Consider the following 20,361-nt stretch of genomic DNA (forward strand, 5'->3'; position numbering starts at 1 on the left):
TAGCAAGACAATAGACATGAAATGTTTCTCATGATTTCATTTCAGTAAATATCATAAATTAAGAACTCCAAAGTGTAATCATATGTTTTCAAGTTTGAGCGTGTCGTATTTGCGACGCTTTCTACAAAGGAATGTCAATAGCTAGGATAATGCCCTTTTTTTTCACCTAATGGCTTTCTGTTGTCAGACGACTACCTCTCAGCTGGGCACCCAAAACTCATTACGTCAAGGTCACTTACCTTTCTTACTGAAATATTTATGACAGCAGTTTCCGCTACAGTCTCATATAAAAAAAAATTCACAGGTCAAGAATTTGCGTTACAAATATGTAGAAACAAAATCCTATTGATATAACAGTGTCCAAAAAATTTTCGTCGGCGTTGTAATACATTCACTCATTAACATACATTTCATAGCTCTTAAAGTACGATTCTATGTTTACAACAACCTTTTTCACAAACCAGAGTCCCTAACCACAACTCATTATTCGTTGCTTTATTACACATATAGATATTCGTAGACACTTCTTCAATATTTCATCATAATAAATACGTAGCATAATCAAATAACTCATATAGCATCAGCTTATTGATCATAAACATACCGCAACAGCTTATTACACATTGTCATCGTAATAATAACATCATAACACCTCAGTCAACTCTCAAAATCGTCGTAGCTTCCTCCAATAATTTCAAAACCTAAAAAAAATTCTCTGCTGACGTCAAAAATGTCATCTACCTCAAACGTACTTCAAAAATCATGATCCCATACCAAATATGTCATTCAAAGCTCTCATAGTATCACAATGGTTTCGAAAAAATATGAACAGTTCACAAAGTACAGACAAAATACAATTTCGTAAGTGTGAAGTTATCCAACTGCGCAATTACGTAAACATCTGTCACTGATGTAGTAAAATAAATGTTTGTCTCAGTTAAATGATCAGATAGCTGTGTAATTAATGTGTTAGAGAAATATGGTACCGATGTGTAACGTGGTATAAGCAAATACCATATTAGCTAGGGCTCCTTGTGCTTGCCATACACATGGTACACAAAGTAAGCGTGTACCCCCCTGAGGATTAATGTAATTATACCCTCAGGTGTTACAGATAACAGCAATGGAATGAAATGTATCACAAAAAACTTTCTTTTTAATTCAACAATATTGATAAATAAATGTTTCAAGTACAAAATTAATCACTCAAATGCGTGCCCTGTAGTGCTAAATGTGCGTTTTGCTGTAAGATAATTCTGTGGAACTGTCGTAGTTATCGTCCTCTGTAAGCAAAGTTCTGCTGAAGTCAATGTACTTACCTCATCATGAACGAAGGTGAAATGCTTTCCGTATAGATATCGTAGTTATTACGTACCTTACCGTGGTCAAGAAAGTACTATAATGTAACGTATTGTTGTGCTACGATAAAGGCTGTCTCATTGTAGCTATACCACAAAAATTACTACTAAAACATGTTTTACTTTCCAGAATAATACAGAAAAACTGTGGAGATATAAAACAGATACACCGCAAAAGCACAATGTAAATTGTGTCACACATTAGTAGCGTCGTGATATAATCGTGTAGCTATCAAAGAAACCAAATGCTAAGTCATCTTTAATCTCACAGAAAGTACTTCAATTAAAGAATGTCTTTTCAACTAAACCAAAATGTTATATTAAAATCTCATTATCAGTACCAGTATATGTCCTAAGTATGTAAGCCTTATAGTCGTTACGTAATCGTGCAAGTAACAAGCAAGAATGTACAAATACAACACTGTGTTGTCTGTTCACTATAACAATGCATTCGTAATTTCTGTTTAAAAATGTTCCCTAGGTTCTAGACTGGATAGTTAACTTCAAAACATTGTTGCATGTTAACAGTTTCTCAGTGTGACAAAGCATACTAGAAATGTGAAGTGAAACGTTTTATGGCAAAGACAAAGTTAAAAAGCAGATTATATTTCAATAAACGGTTTTACATGTGAAATGTGGTGTAAACCTTTACTCTTCCTAGTACGCAGAGTTTTAACTTGAACGCAATTATCATGTGGTATATGTCGGTAAAGAATACTGGAATTTTTCTCAAGATTAGCGTCTATGTTATTTTTCTCAAGCCCAGCCGGCGCACGCGGCTGCCTGAGGTGCGAGTCATTGTCTGTCTCTTTGTTGGCGCGCGCCGTTATTGGGATTAGGAGACCTAACTTCTAGAAATTCACCTTGACGAGAAGGCCCTGCCCTGTTTGAAGCTCGCCAGTTCTGGTGGAATTCCGGTCTGTCATTATGATTATATCGTCTGTCGTCATGTTGGTAGTTCCTGTAATTTCTTGTTTGACGGTCATGTGGTGGGGAATTTCTCCCTGAATTATCACTGCGCGGTGGACCCTTGAGTCTGAAGCTATTCTGTCTGTCATTATGATTATATCGTCTGTCGTCATGTTGGTAGTTCCTGTAATTTCTTGTTTGACGGTCATGTGGTGGGGAATTTCTCCCTGAATTATCACTGCGCGGTGGACGCTTGAGTCTGAAGCTATTCTGTCTCCCGTGATAATAATAGTTCTGGTTGCCATATTGACTGTTTCTATGATTGTCTCTGTCATGTTCATTACTACGGAAATACGATCTTTCTCTATAACTATTACTCTGCCAGTGGTTGTCATACGGTTGGTGTCTGTTTTGGTCACGATTTGTGTTGTGAGAATAGCCTTGTCGTGTCCAGTTATTATTTCTTTCATCGCGGAATTGCGACGGATATGACCTGTAATTGTTGTGCTTCTGTTTTTGCTTTCCGCGATTGTCAGTGTCAATTTCTAATTCTTGTAAGAGTCCCCGAAAAGCTTAAATGTCGTCTTTGCAACGGCCTACCAAAATAATGTGCTGTAAATGTTCAGGCAATTTGATTAAGCAAATGCGGATGAGTTCTGACGGGCTATATGGGTTTGAAAGATACTGATTCTTATGTAACATGTCTTCAAAATATTTCACAAGGCTTGAAAATTCAGATTGTTCGAAATGTTTCATCACCATGATGCTACGTTTTACTGGGTCTTGTGTAGCTTGAGACCAATATGCTGAGAGGAAGGCATGATAAAATTCTCCTTAACTGTGGTAATCGTGAATGACCGATCGCATTCTTACAGCTGATTCATTCTCCAAGTAGCCACACATAAATTCTAGTCTGTGCTCTAATGACCAGCTGGGAGGAAAACAATGAGAGAATTGATGGAGCCACGCTTGAGGATGAATGTCGTTGCCAGAATTCTTAAATGTTTTGAATTTACGTGCAGTAATGAACAGCTTATAGTCAAAATCATCGTGTCGGTGGGTAGCATATCGTTCATTGTTACGTCGTGTCGGGAGTTCCATCCCAAAATTCGGTGCACCTTGCCACTTTCTTTCACAATTTCCGAAATGCCCTGTGTTATTATTTTGTGGCTTTTCCGTATTTCTAAGTCCCTCTTCCTGTGTTGGAGCGCGACTGTCCTCTGAAATACGTAATTCTTGTATTACCTGTGTCAGCTGATCTTGCACTTCCCGGATTTCTCTTTGGTGTTGTGTATTAATTTGATTCTGATTTTGTTTGAATTTCCTAATTTGTTTGCACTCTTCTGTATCACTCAGATCATCATCTACCTTTGTAGATAAGTTAGTGAACTGATCTGCAAGTTCGGCTACTTTCTCCGGTAGTGAACACATTTCCTCAGTGTGTTTTTCTGAACCAAGTTTCAGAGTGTCCATTTGTGTTGAAATCGAATCTACTGTGACCTTTAAGTTTTCCTGAGTTCTTGCAAGTCGCGTAACCGAATCGGTGGATGCAACTGAGTCCATTTTAGCTTGCAAGGTGTCGTGATTTTCACGAACAATAGTTTGCAATTCTTTTATGGCTGCTTCGTGATTCTGTAATGCATTTTCATGCCGCGAAAAAATGGGTTGGAAATGCTCACAAATTTGTGTTTTTACGTCATTACAGATTTTTTGACATTTCGTTTCAATGTTATGTAACTCAGTAGTTAAATCTTCACGTGTTTGTTCAAGTGTGGTGTCTAACTTCCGAATATTTTGTTCCATTGTGTCTAACTGTTGCTGCGTTTGTCTCTGGTGTTGTTCCATTGTGTCTAACTGTTGCTGTGTTTGTCCCTGGTGTTGTTCCATTGTGTCCAACTTTTGAAGATTTTGTTCCATTGTGTCTAACTTTTGAAGATTTTGTTCCATTGTGCCTAACTTTTGAAGATTTTGTCCCATTTGTTTCTGATTTTGTTCAAGCGTTGTGTCTAACTTTTGTAGCCTTTGTCCCATTTGTTGCATTAACTGTAATAACAGTGCACTGGTGTCTGAAACATGTTCTTCAGTGCTTTTCGGCAGCGCATTTGAACCGGCAATATTCGCATTTTGAAAAGCAGAAAATGTGTCTTGATTTATTTGAGAAAACGTTGAGGACGCAAAATCTGAATCTACAGTATTTGCAAGATCGTGTCCTGTCATTTCGGAATCCTGAGGCGAGCTGTTGCCGACCGATCGATCGATAATGCTTCCTTGTTCACTAATTGTTTCACTGCCTACACCATTATTTGCAGCCCGCTCCATTTCCCTACGCGCTATTACCAAATTACTACTTTGAAGGTTAGTGAATTCATTACATGGTGACGCTAACACACTGCTTTCGTCTTCACTGTCATTTCTCAGTTTACTTTGTAGCCTAGTGTTACGTTTGTCACACGCCATTATTGTCATAATTTTTCACACGACAACACAGAAAAACACAATTTGAAGAACAAAAATAAGAGAACACACTAACATAACACTGAAAATAATATCTAGTTAATTGCAAGCGCAGCTGCGAAATACTTCGTGTAAAACTACATGCATGCCACAACTATTTTACTGTACAACAATGAAAGACTGCAACTACAAAGGAAATTCTCTCTATGATTACGCGCTAGCATTAAACAAAAGCTACACTAATTACACAAACTACAAGGAAAAAATCAGAAGATTCCAGTGAGGTATCCTTGGCTAAGGGTCGACATATGAAACGTCCCCTTAGAACAATTATACAAGACTGTGCTTAAACTGAAACACAATATTTTTGGCGCAACGCAATCTGACTTCCAAAAATCCCTACGAAAGAATGGCCCTGACTAACATTAATCTATACGTTTCACAAATCACTTACCTCACAAAAATCTTCGTTACTCGAACTACTGCAATACAGCGAGCGCCACTACTGCCAGCTAAATAAAAGATTCAAACTACGGAAGTCACTAACTACTGATAGGCATTGTTAGCGAATGAAAGATTTTAATAGAGTACAAACAATGTATTTACCTCACTAGTCATAATACATATAGCAGTTCATGACACCAATTCTTACAAATTTCAAAACTCCGCCATCTCTCTCCCCACATCCACCACTGCTGGCGGCTCACCTCCAACTGCGCAACGCTACGCGCTGTTAGCATCCAGCTGCCGCTGCCCAACACTACAATGGCAGACAACAATGCAAACCAGCCACAGACTGCACACAGCACAGCCAGTGATTTTCTTACAGAGCGCTACGTGGCGTTGGCGTTACCAATAAAAAAACCTAAACATCCTACTTACAGTATTGACTAGCATATTCCATGACAGGTGGATTGGTCGTCGAAGCACCATACCATGACCTGCACGTTCACCGGATCTGACGTCCCCGGATTTCTTTCTGTGGGGAAAGTTGAAGCATATTTACTATCGTGATCCACCGACAACGCCTGACAACATGCGTATTGCCGAATGCACTGAGGTTGACGGACATCATTTTGCGTAGTAGCTATGCAGATATGAGGACTACTGCACATATAGGAGGGCGTGCCGAAAAGTAATGCCTCCGAGTGTTTTACGTGAAGCATCTGAAAGATTTTTAAATGAAAGAAATGTTACTAATATTATACGTCTTTGTTCTTCATGCCTACATAATTATTTCTCAACGCAGTCACCCTGGCGACGAAACGCATTTCTCCCAACGAGACACCACTACGTTGATACGACCACTGCAGAATGTTTGACTTTATTGACCAAGCGGCCACCTCGCCTCTTCTTGCGCTGCTTCGTCACTATCAAAGTCAAGTACTCGAAGGCGTTCTTTAAATTTTGGAAACAGATAAAATCGGTTTGGGCTCAGTCTGAACTGTTTGGAGAATGATCAGAGACAGAGAACTCAAGACGTCGAATTGTAGCAGATGTCACTGCGCTCGTGTATGCTCTTGCATTGTCATGCCGGAGGAGAGGGTGTTGCGTGTGTGGTCCAACTCTTCGAATTCGTAACTCGTGTACGGCAAGCTGTTTCTTACGCACTAACTTCGTTACATTACACACCGTCCTCTCATACTGTGATATTTTTAATACTTACGTTGTGTTCCGTTCTGTACGTCAAGTGATGTGCTTCAATTGTGTGTACATGTGTAGTTCATGGTTTGTAGACACATGTAAGTATAGCTGTAACGCCGGAAATGCATATCCTCCTTTTTCGATCTCTTGTACTAGAAATGTTTTTCCTTTTTCTGTTACCGGAAGAGATGACATTTCTTTGCATATATATAATGCATTTATGACGATGTATATTTGGTTTGTTTTGTAAATACTATTTGTATTTTTACTCTGTGTCTTGCCTAGGGAAAACTATGCTATCGAACGATTACATCGATAGGTCATATGGAGAACCAAAGTGTTTAGGATCTTTGGTTGTGTTAACTCTGCCGCGTGGAGCGCGGGCAGAACAGAGTCTGGCTGGGGTAGGGCTTTGGTGCAGGTGTGTTGTGTGACGCTCCCGCGAGTTGCCGCGCTTTCGGGGTTTGGCAGCATGTAATTTCGCCCGACTGGCTATGACAGTTTCTGACACGGTGTCGAGGACGGGGAGCATTAGCTGGCGCACATCAAGAGCGCGTTTCGCCTGGTGACTGTCGAGAAGAAGGCGCGCCAACATCCAGCTTCTGCAACAGCGACGGCCGACAATGACTGACTGTCGTCACCTCCTCGATCGACGACTTTAAACCTTCAATCAACCAAAAAGGAAGACTAGAAGCACGTAAAGTTTTAGAACTGTATGGCAGACCTCAGCTTTTTAAACTGTTAAACTTTTCTCACTAAATTACAGCAACGTAGCATGAACCTTTGTTGCTCATTGTCCCAATTGCATTACCAAGCAGGGTCCCTTCCTTATCCGGAATGAACCTGAGTGTCGTTGAAATTCAAACGCCAGCATTAAAGTAACATCATTCCATATCACTGCTTTAATTTCAAAGTTCAGTTAAGGTATTCATAGCTGGCTACAAAATTTAGGTTACACAAGCACAAATTAGGAGTGCGAGTTTTGTTACCATACCTTAGCTTACCTGTGACTGCAGCTCAGCTTGGTACGTACTAAATTTTACTATTGTTAATTGTTCAGAATCATTTAATTTAATTCAAGTTCAAAGTTAAATCTCCTTTCCGTAGATTCAAGTAGCTTTCGAAATGATTGTTGAGGTAGCCCAAGACTAACTTTATTTAATTGAATTTCGATGTGCCTCACAAACAAATCTGACTATTAATTTCAGTCACTAAATTAACTTTCAATTTTCGGGTTTTATCAATTCTTTTGCTAAATTAAGTCAGAGTGTAGCGAAATTTATAACTTCCTGCAAACATGCAGTTTTCAAAAATGGCTCTGTGCACTATGGGACTTAACATCTTAGGTAATCAGTCCCCTAGAACTTAGAACTACTGAAACCTAACTAACCTAAGGACGCCACACACATCCATGCCCGAGGCAGGATTCGAACCTGCGACCGTAGCAGTCCCGCGGTTCCAGACTGCAGCGCCTAGAACCGCACGGCCACCGCGGCCGGCAAACATTCAGTTTTCACCCAGCACGTGTCAACCTTCAGTTGCCACGCTTTTATTGCTAATTATATGTATAATAACCTTTCTTTTTCAGTTATTATAGTAGTTGTCCTTAGGACTGGCGACCGTAATTTTCCCCAAATCTCAAATATCTAATTAACGTCAATTAATTGTTAACGTAACGACCGCACATTTACTTTCTGTACTAACTTTACCCCTTTTCAAAATTAGTCTCCACCAGTTTAATTTGCATTTTTTCTTTCATTTAGACGTAACTCTTTCCTCCCCCTTTATCGACAGATTAACTTAGGTGACGAATGCTTTTCCCAAATTTCCATTAAGTACACACGGTTTAATTTATACTGTCATTAAGGTCGATAAGTGAGGGGGAGGTTATATAGCTATACATCAAATTACGCAACACACACTAAAGTAACAACACAACTTACCATGGGCAAATTGCACAGTCTTTCTTATGGAAATATTATTTGAAGATTTAATGACCGCAGTATGAAACAGGTAAAGAGTGGTGTGAAGCTCCGTACTTGCTCCTCCGTTAACAGAAAGTGTCAAGTTCTTTTTGCATTGCAACTTCACTGAAGCTAATAATGCTTTAGTGGCATGGGTTTGCGTAGAAAAATATTACTATGTGGCATATTTATCAATGATAATTTCTTAAATAAAAGATAGCCGTTATGCGGCAACCACAAGACTTCAATTATCTTTGCAGATAAATTAAAATGTCACTGAAGTTAAATAATATAATTGAAATGAAAACTTTTTAAGTTACTGCAGCCGCTCTTTGTCGTTTAAGATTGGCAATATTCAAATAAGGCGTTGCGGCCGTGCAAATGGCCGACAACAATCATTCATACGCTCACGCTGTATTGCGCTGTTTTTTTGTTTTTTTTTTTTTTGAAAAGACAAGTCGTTAATTCCCTAACACGTAGGGATGCTAAATGTGCGTAAATAAAGGTTTTAAAAGCAAATAAACACATATATTTATCCAACCTCCCCCCATGAACCATGGACCTTGCCGTTGGTGGGGAGGCTTGCGTGCCTCAGCGATACAGATAGCCATACCGTAGGTGCAACCACAACGGAGGGGTATCTGCTGAGAGGCCAGACAAACGTGTGGTTCCTGAAGAGGGGCAGCAGCCTTTTCAGAAGTTGCAGGGGCAACAGTTTGGATGATTGACTGATCTGGCCTTGTAACATTAACCAAAACGGCCTTGCTGTGCTGGTACTGCGAACGGCTGAAAGCAAGGGGAAACTACGGCCGTAATCTTTCCCGAGGGCATGCAGCTTTACTGTATGATTAAATGATGATGACGTCCTCTTGGGTAAAATATGCCGGAGGTAAAATAGTCCCCCATTCGGATCTCCGGGCGGGGACTACTCAAGAGGATGTCGTTAACAGGAGAAAGAAAACTGGCGTTCTACGGATCGGAGCGTGGAATGTCAGATCCCTTAATCGGGCAGGTAGGTTAGAAAATTTAAAAAGGGAAATGGATAGGTTAAAGTTAGATATAGTGGGAATTAGTGAAGTTCGGTGTCAGGAGGAACAAGACTTCTGGTCAGGTGACTACAGGGTTATAAACACAAAATCAAATAGGGGTAATGCACTAGTAGCTTTAATAATGAATAGGAAAGTAGGAATGCGGGTAAGCTACTACAAACAGCATAGTGAACGCATTATTGTGGCAAAGATAGATACGAAGCCCACACCTACTACAGTAGTACAAGTTTATATGCCAACTAGCTCTGCAGATGACGAAGGAATTGAAGAAATGTATGATCAAATAAAAGAAATTATTCAGATAGTGAAGGGAGATGAAAATTTAATAGTCATGGGTGACTGGAATTCGGTAGTAGGGAAGGGGAGAGAAGAAAACGTAGTAGGTGAATATGGACTGGGGCAAAGAAATGAAAGAGGAAGCCGCCTGGTAGAATTTTGCACAGAGCACAACTTAATCATAGGTAACACTTGGTTCAAGAATCATAAAAGAAAGCTGTATACATGGAAGAATCCTGGAGATACTAAAAGGTATCAGATAGATTATATAATGGTAAGACAGAGATTTAGGAACCAGGTTTTAAATTGTAAGACATTTCCAGGGGCAGATGCGGGCTCTGACCACAATCTATTGGTTATGACCTGTAGGTTAAAACTGAAGAAACTGCAAAAAGGTGGGAATTTAAGGAGATGGGACCCGGATAAGCTGAAAGAACCAGAGGTTGTACAGAGTTTCAGGGAGAGCATAAGGGAGCAATTGACAGGAATGGGGGAAAGAAATACAGTAGAAGAAGAATGGGTAGCTTTGAGGGATGAAGTAGTGAAGGCAGCAGAGGATCAAGTAGGTAAAAAGACGAGGGCTAGTAGAAATCCTTGGGTGACAGAAGAAATATTGAATTTAATTGATGAAAGGAGAAAATATAAAAATGCAGTAAATGAAGCAGGCAAAAAGGAATACAGACGTCTCAAAAATGAGATCGACAGGAAGTGCAAAACGGCTAAGCAGGGATGGCTAGAGGACAAATGTAAGGATGTAGAGGCTTATCTCACTAGGGGTAAGATAGATACTGCCTACAGGAAAATTAAAGAGAGCTTTGGAGATAGGAGAACCACTTGTATGAACATCAAGAGCTCGGACGGAAACCCAGTTCTAAGCAAAGAAGATAAAGCAGAAAGGTGGAAGGAGTATATAGAGGGTCTATACAAGGGCGATATACTTGAGGACAATATTATGGAATTGGAAGAGGATGTAGATGAAGACGAAATGGGAGATACGATACTGCGTGTAGAGTTTGACAGAGCACTGAAAGACCTGAGTCGAAACAAGGCCCCCGGAGTAGACAACATTCCATTGGAACTACTGACGGCCTCGGGAGAGCCAGTCCTTACAAAACTCTACCATCTGGTGAGCAAGATGTATGAGACAGGCGAAATACCCTCAGACTTCAAGAAGAATATAATAATTCCAATCCCAAAGAAAGCAGGTGTTGACAGATGTGAAAATTACCGAACAATCAGTTTAATAAGTCACAGCTGCAAAATACTAACACGAATTCTTTACAGACGAATGGAAAAACTAGTAGAAGCTGACCTCGGGGAAGATCAGTTTGGCTTCCGTAGAAATGTTGGAACACGTGAGGAATACTGACCCTACGACTTATCTTAGAAGAAAGATTAAGGAAAGGCAAACCTACGTTTCTAGCATTTGTAGACTTAGAGCAAGCTTTTGACAATGTTGACTGGAATACTCTCCCTCAAATTCTGAAGGTGGCAGTGGTAAAATACAGGGAGAGAAAGGCTATTTACAATTTGTACAGAAACCAGATGGCAGTTATAAGAGTCGAGGAATATGAAAGGGAAGCAGTGGTTGGAAAGGGAGTGAGACAGGGTTGTAGTCTCTCCCCGATGTTATTCAATCTGTATATTGAGCAAGCAGTAAAGGAAACAAAAGAAAAATTCGGAGTAGGTATTAAAATCCATGGAGAAGAAATAAAAACTTTGAGGTTCGCCAATGACATCGTAAGTCTGTCAGAGACAGCAAAGGACTTGGAAGAGCAGTTGAACGGAATGGATAATGTCTTGAAAGGAGGATATAAAATGAACATCAACAAAACCAAAACGAGGATAATGGAATGTAGTCGAATGAAGTCGGGTGATGTTGAGGGTATTAGATTAGGAAATGAGACACTTAAAGTAGTAAAGGAGTTTTGCTATTTGGGGAGCAAAATAACTGATGATGGTCGAAGTAGAGAGGATATAAAATGTAGACTGGCAATGGCAAGGAAAGCGTTTCTGAAAAAGAGAAATTTGTTAACATCGAGTATAGATTTAAGTGTCAGGAAGTCATTTCTGAAAGTATTTGTATGGAGTGTAGCAATGTATGGAAGTGAAACATGGACGATAAATAGTTTGGACAAGAAGAGAATAGAAGCTTTCGAAATGTGGTGCTACAGAAGAATGCTGAAGATTAGATGGGTAGATCACATAACTAATGAGGAAGTATTGAATATGTTTGGGGAGAAGAGATGTTTGTGGCACAACTTGACCAGAAGGAGGGATCGGTTGGTAGGACATGTTCTGAGGCATTAAGGGATCACCAATTTAATATTGGAGGGCACCGTGGAGGGTAAAAATCGTAGAGGGAGACCAAGAGATGAATACAGTAAGCAGATTCAGAAGGACGTAGGTTGCAGTAGGTACTGGGAGATGAAGAAGCTTGCACATGATAGAGTAGCATGGAGAGCTGCATCAAACCAGTCTCAGGACTGAAAACCACAACAACAACAACATTTATCCAAAGTACACTTACAATGTCTCTCATGTCTATCCTCATCCAAGATCAAGACCGGAGTAAGCAATTACATAAAATCATTCGACCGTTTGACAGCTATTAATATTTTTAACGTAGAACAAAGAATAATATACATAATAAATCGATACTATTTTTAAACACAATTACGTTGAAAGATAAATGCTTTTTCTGTAATTTTTTTCGTACGTCTTTCAAGAATCATAAAAGTCTTAATTCATAGCACTGTTCGTAACTACTGTTCTCCTCAGGGCAACCAGTACAATACACTACAATGCGGAGCCCACTACTGGCAGATAGCTGCCCATACGAGGAAGTTGAGAATAAAGATGTAGACTGTTAATAACGTTTGTTTTATTTAAAAGGGTTAAGAGCTTTTACGGAAAAATATCGGAGGCTTTACTTTTCAGCACGCCCTCGTGTTAGCATCAAAAGCTGCAGCATAGCTGTCATTGGACTGAAGATCACAATAACATGTTTTCAAATTTTATCTTTTTTTCTCTTATTGATACAAAAGATAGGTCTGTTTTCCTACATCCATCTGTAAATTAGAAACAGGTTTATTAGTTTTGTATTAAACTGAAAAATAGGAGAATTATTGACGAAATGTTTCATTCCAACTGTTGGTCTGCTGCAGGGAGCAAGAGTGCAGCTCATATAATTATTTCGTTTCAGAAAGAAACGCAAAGTACATCTATTTAAAAAAGCTGCTAAAAATGCTCTTAACACCTTTTTAAGAGACAGTCTCCACTCCTTCCTTTCTGATGACGTAAGCGTTGAAAAGATGTGGAATGATTTCAGAGAGATAGTACGGCAGTTGAGAGATATTTACCACATAAATTAATAAATGATGGTACTGATCCCCTATGGTACACAAAACGGGTCAGATTTCTGTTGCAGAAGCAACGAAAACAGCATGCTATGCAGCATGCTATTCTGCAACTTTTGATGCTAACACGAGGGCGTGCTGAAAAGTAAAGCCTCCGATATTTTTCCGTAAAAGCTCTTAAATCTTTTAAATAAAATCCACAAAACAGGGAAAGTTTTGCAGAAGTTCGAAATATAGCGCGTACTTCAAAGCAATATGCTTTCAGTAATTTCCACTACGAAACTCTGTCTCGGAATCTGGCAGAAAACCCAAAGAGGTTCTGGCCATACATAAAGCACACCAGTGGCAAGACGCAATCAATACCTTCACTGCGCGATAACAACGGTGAAGTCACTGATGACAGTGCCACAAATGCAGAATTATTAAGTACTGTTTTCCGAAAGTCCTTCACCAATGCAGATAAAGTAAATACTCCTGAACTCCAATGAAGAACAACTGCGAAGATGAGAAACATAGAAGTAGATGTCTTCGGTGTATCGAAGCAGCTTAAATCACTTAATAAAACAAAGGCCTCAGGTCCAGACTGTATACCAGTCAGGTTCCTTTCCGAGTATGCTGATGCAATTGCCCCATATTTAGCAATTACATGCAACCACTCGCTCATAGAAATATCCGTACCTAAAGACTGGAAAATTGCTCAAGTCGCACCAATACCCAAAATGGGAAATAAGAGTAATCCGCTGAATTACAGGCCCATATCACTGACGTCGATTTGCAGTAGGGTTTTGAAACATATACTGTGTTCGAACACTATAAATTACCTCGAAGAAAACGATTTATTGGCACATAGTCAGGACGAATTCAGATAACATCTTTCTAGTGAAACACAACTAGCTCTTTATACTCATGAAGTAATGAGTGCTATCGGCAGGGAATGTCAGTTCGTACTAGTAGCCAGAAAGTCAACGAGTAAACCAGAAGTAACATCCGGCGTTCCCCAAGGAAGTGTTATAGGCCCTCTATTGTTCCTGATCTATATTAACGACATAATAGACAACTGAGTGACAAGTGAGTAGCCCTATTAGATTGTCTGCAGATGATTCTGTCATTTACCATCTTTTAAAGTCATCAGATGACCAAAACGAATTTCAAAATGGTTTAGATATATCTCTATGGTGTGAAAAGTGGCAATTTACCCTAAATAAAGAAAAGTGTAAAGTTATTTACAAGAGTACTAAAAGAAATCCGCTAAATTTCGATTACTCAATAAGTCACACAAATCTGAAGGCTGTAAATTCAACTAAATACTTAGGGATTACAACTGCAAATAACCTTAACTAGAACGCTCACGTAGATAGTGTTGTGGGTAGAGCAAACCAAAGACTGCGATTCATTGGCAGAACACTTAGAAGGTGCAACAGATCTACTAAAGAGACAGCTTACAATACGTTTGTCCACCCTATTGTGGAGTACTGCTGTGCGGTGTGGGATCCGCGTCATGTATGACTGACGGATGACATCGAAAAAGTTGAAAGAAGGGCGGCTCGTTTTGTATTATCGCGAAATAGGGGAGGTAGTGTCGCAGACAACAAATAATATTTTTATTTGAATGACCAACTTCCGCAACAGCTGTTGTAATCTTAGTCGTCACTGGTTTTTTTAGTCTTATGCTTACAGCTAATGAAGAGCATTTTTCGCAAGATGCGTTTCGTCTTTTATTTATAAAGTATCATCTGTTGTCATTTTAGAAATATTAATATTTAAACTGACTATACATTTTTGGTACTTACAGATTTAAAACAGTATTTTCTTATAACATTAGTTCATAATTTAGTTACGGTGTTAATGCCTCTTCTTTACACACACATATAACTACGATAAAGAAAATGTGTTAACTGGTTGTCAGAACTCTAAAACTACGTAGAAAACGAGTAAACAAAAACACTGTCCTGAGTGCAGAACACTTAAAACTACAGTACTGATGCTCCTGTAATGTTTTAAAAAAGTGAGATAATGTGGAAATAACATAACTCAACGTAAAAAGGCGAAAAACTTCCAAGAGCGAGTGTGCAACTAAGTTTCTTTCAAGCTCAACCTTGGCTCACAAGGAAGAAATAAGCGGTGCTTTGTAGAATACTTCAACAACAGGCAAAAAAGTGTAATTAAATTGTACTCCCATTTTATAAGGAAATACTCTTTTTAATCTATAAAAGCGAAAAATGTATACGCACATTCTATATCCATATTTCCAGAATGATCACAGAATATGCTGTATAAATAAAAAGTTAAACGCGCCTGATGTATAATACTCTTTATCTCCAACAAGCTTCAGACGGAAAAACCGATAAACACAGATAAAAAAAGAAGTAGCTGTGAAGTCCCATAAGCCGAGTAGCTACTAGGTTTTTTTAAGGCTGTTAGATATGAAGACAAATTCAGCTCCTTTGGCACTGACTAATGGAACAACGGTCACTGTTGACGATTGCGCGCGTTCTGGCATCTAAAAGGAATGCGATGATTTCAGAATAAAATTGGTTCCTGAAATTTTTACCATTTACGAGCCGTAGTAATTTAACACCACCATCATTTTTGTGGGGCCTGTCTCCGACAGAAACGAGAGCGAGAGCATCAGATGGACAGTTCGGAGACAATGTCCAGATCGTACGTTCTTTGCCCTTGTTCAAAATAACGGCAAGTCACTATTAAAAGATCCGCAAATAATCTGAGCTACGCGCTTTGTCTATACTAGAATGAAATCGATGGCTCAAAGCGAAAGGCATTCGGCACATTGTATCTCTTTGCCACAATCACCTGAACTTGAGGTTCCAGCTAGCTTTTCTGAAACAAATATTAAAAAACGGTAACTCAGAAACAACTTGTGGGGAGAACTTTTAATTATAAATAATACGAGTTGTATAACTTTGCTTCCGCCATCTTTACCCCAACATTTGAGGCTTTAATGAAACAAATTGGTTACACATGTATCATTCAAAGTATTTTCCATCGCTGGCCACTACTTTCTCCCATCTTTCGGGCAGTGTACGACTCCAGCGTCAATAGAACTGTTCATCTTTTGAAGCGATCCACGAATCGATCTACTTCGTGACTTCTTCATGAGATCGGAAGTGTTGGTCAGCCAGGTCATGCGCCACCCATCTAAGCAGATGATAGTCAAAGGGAGCAATGTCTGGAGAATACTTCGGGTGGGGCAGGACTTACCATTTTACGTTCCCAAGTACGTTTTTACCTCTTTTGCAACCTGGGATCGAGCGTTGTCGTGCTGCAAAATCAATTTATCGTGCTTCTCGCTGTACTGCGGCCGTTTGTCCTTTAATGCTCTGCTCAAACGCATTAATTGCGTTCGATAACGAGCACCTGTGACTGTTTCACTTGGTTTTAACAACTCATAGGACACGACGCCCAGCTGATCCCACCAAATGCAGAGCATGATCTTGGAGCCATGAATATTCGGTTTGGCCGTCGCCGTGGAAGCATGGCCGGGATTTCCCCATGATTTTTTGCGTTTAGGGTTACCGTAATGAACCAATTTTTCGTCCTCGGTCACAATGCGATGCAGAAATCCCTTCAGTTTATGCCTCTGAAGCAACTGTCCACAGACACACAAACGCCGTTCAACGTCTCTCGGTTTCAGCTCACACGGGACCCAAGTTCCTTCTTTCTGAATCATGCCCATAGCCTTGAGACGTTTTGAAATGGCTTGCTGTGTCACTCCCACTAATCGTGCCAATTCTTTTTTAATTTGACGCGTGTCTTCACTCAGCAATGTCTCCAATTCTGTATCTTCGAAAACATTCTCTCTTCCACCACTAAGCCGGCCTACTACGTTAAAATCACCATTCTTGAAGCGTTGAAGCCACTCACGATACGTTCTTTCACTAATACGTACTTGAGAGCATTCGATGAGACCCAGCCGCTGTTGTCATCATATTGAAACAAACAGTAACACTCCCGCAAATGACGAGAATTAGGCTCGTAAACTGACATTATAAATCAAAAACAGCTTTATGATGAAGACAAAAATCGACTAATTTTTGAATGAGGTTATGTTGAGGGAGGCCCAAGGTAACTGCCTGACGTCTGCGATCTGTTTCTTTCGACCGCTACTTACCGTCGTTGCCACCTATCGGCAAACGGCGGAAACAAAGTTGTACACCTCGCAACAAGAATGCAAACTGCTTTTGACTTATTTAATCATAAATCAAATATACATTTGCTGCAGAAAAACACTAAATGCGCCCGTTTAGTTCGATGGGGTCTAGAGAACTGGCGAAATGCAATTTGCTGAGAGGATATTCGCTCCTCGCTCTTTCTGAAACATCTGAAAATACAATTCCTCCGATTTGTTACAGCCGCAGGCTGACTTCTCTGATATCGTTGATCTCAATCTATATGTTATTACATTTTTCGCATACGACTTGAAATATTTCTGTAATTAAACTTCCGCGCAAGAAATACACTTGGGGACAACTCATACCAGCGAATGCTACTGAAATAGGTTGCCGTGTCTACCGGGATGATTTGCTGCAGCTGCAGCGCGATGCACTCGGCAGAAGAAACGGCGAGGGCGAGAAACTGCAACATCTGCTGGACAGGGCTGGTACTACAGTGACGCACAGAGGTAAGCCCCGTTACGTCGGTATAATGCGCAGCGTGTTACTGCGCGGAAAAAAAGAAGTGTCGGACACAAAACACTGAGAAGTCTGTATTAAACAGAAGCTCGCGGCACAATTGGCGTATTTACTCTGCGTCACAAGGCGGTGGACGTGGAGTCCATGAGAAGTGTCTGCTTCCGGCCACTAGGTTTTGTGAGATAACACACAAGTGTTGCCAATGAGCTGTTTTCTCTTTCTACTGCAGATTCTACAATACCACTGGTGAGCCTCATTTATGTCCCCATTTCCCACGCCACTACATTCGCCCCAATGAAAGAAACTACAACACCCATGACACCATACCCCGGAACTAACGATCCTACGGCATGTCACACACTTCTCACTCATGGCAAAAACAGAAATCGTATAAACTGATTTAAGTACTGGCTAATAGGTAAACAAAGGACCCTAGAAACTATTCAGGCAGATACAAATAAGTTGAAAGCGTAATGAATAAAAAACACTGGTGATAACAAATACGGTTAAGTCACTGTTTACTTATACGATACGCGCGCGTGAAATTAAGCCTGAAGTCTGTGCTACAGGCGCGAGAAGAAAAATACGCTTCTTACACCGTTTAATCTTATTTTATACTTCACTAACACTTCCACTAATTCAACAACAATTATATTATATTTATAACACCTGTAGACGTTTAAAAATGGCTTAATAACAACGCTTTTTATAATTATTTAGTGCAGCAAATACTCGAAGAGTCCGCGTCGGCGCAGTGTTGCCAACTAATATCATTCTTACAGTGCTTCGTCCGAGAATGGAACAAGAGAAAACCTTGATATATCGCGGAATAGAAAGTGCCCAGAATTACACATTTTATAATGAACCCAGGTCATTAGATACAAATGTGTTTCAGAATGCCCACCATAAGTTTCCAGGCTCTCTGCAGTCTTCTCCTACACCTGAGAGGGTAGGGTGATGGGGGGAGGGGGGGGGGGGGAGTCGAAGCACACTATCCGTCTCCCGTTAGTCACTATTAAGTTTCTGTCTATTTTGACCCTTTGATAACGAGGTGCTTTATGTGTCGCTATAGAGACTAGTCTTTTCCGAGGCATCGGACCCCAAATGTCTGTTGAGTGGATTTGTCTTCGCAAAATTCGTTCGGTAACTAGCTGAGATGGGCCTGGATTCGCTGACAGCAGCTGTCCCTATCAGATTCGAAACCTGTGGACCACTGTCCTTACGCCGTGTTACGTAGATGCGAGTGCTAAATCTTTCGTCTTTAACTCATTAGACAGTCCGTGCTGATACACCTTCAAATCAGGCAACTTCTTTCTTAGTGAAATTACAGGCACGTCCAAACACGATAGCTCGTTTTTTGTGATTCTTCCATGTCTCCAGGTGGCAGAACATTTAATGTCTGTGCTTGCTTGATGTCTCTGTTTAGCTTTACTATGAAACTGTCAGCCTCACATAGAAACGCAGCGAAGGTGATCTACTCGTACTAGCGGGCGAGGAGACGAATCAGTGATATTGGCTACGCATCGCTGGAGAGACTGGTGCAATTTTGCTCTCGCTGCTCACTCGCACCCCTTCTGCTATATTACGGTCCGCCACGCCTTCAAATGGAAAACTTCAACCGATTTCAGCTTCAGGCTAGCGCCGATAGTCGCTGATATTGCCATCGTATCGGAAAGTAAGCGATCTGCGCGGGCTGACGGTTGAGTTCAGTTCTCTGCTAGTTGCGATTTTCTGTAGCTTCACCGAGGGTAGGTAACCAGGAACTTAGGTTACGTTAGACGGTCATTCTTATAAATCGCTGTACAGCTACGTTGATGGGTTCCATAGATATACCCAACTTGTTTTGTACTCGCATATTTTCCAAAGACAGACTTGGCCGTTTACTTTAAAATTTCCCAGAATTTGTTGAGTTCGAAATAAAATGGATAGTCTTTCAGTTCCGTGAATCTTCACCGTTACTGGATCCACGACGTCACAATTGTCCAAGAAATGGGACTCTGGATGAAACAGTATTGATTGAGAATGGCTGGACTTGGTCTGGATCAAGAATGAATCTTTGACTCCGCAGTACAGTGTGCACTAATTTCAACTTCCCGGCAGCTTAAAACTATGTTGCAACGGGCCTCGAACCTGGAAACTTTTTGTTCTGGGTGTAAGTGCTCTAGCTACTGAGCTGTCCAGACATGAATCTCACGTCGCCCTTACATCTTCACTTCCGCCAGTACCTCTTCTCGTACCTTCCTTGAGGCAAGGTTAAGCCTCAGGTTAGAATCTTGGTCTGAATGACTGACTATAGGCCTCGTGAGCACTGTAATCAAGCCTGATACACATTATGAAGACATCGATACCAATGGATCGCCATAATTTCATTTCTCATTAAAGCTCGTACAAAATTACGTTTGAGAACGATGTAAATCATTTAAATGTCTTTGCCTCAAATGTTTTTGTCCTTCTGCTTCTTAGCATTTGGCGGGAAGGATGACTGTATGATAGACAGTTGGAAAAATGGTTGTATGAAGAAGTAACGTTTAGTTGCGGAAAGGAAGGTCTTTTGGAACCTTTTGTGAGACATATTTTGTTAACTATTTGTCGATGAATTTATGAATACAGAAAGTTCAATGAAGAAACTAAATTGTTTTATTTGACATTTAACAAACTCACAACTCGACAAACCTAGAAACAGTATGTTTATTTTCAGT

This window comes from Schistocerca gregaria, chromosome 5, assembly GCF_023897955.1.
Source record: "Schistocerca gregaria isolate iqSchGreg1 chromosome 5, iqSchGreg1.2, whole genome shotgun sequence".
Classification (NCBI taxonomy): domain Eukaryota; kingdom Metazoa; phylum Arthropoda; class Insecta; order Orthoptera; family Acrididae; genus Schistocerca; species Schistocerca gregaria.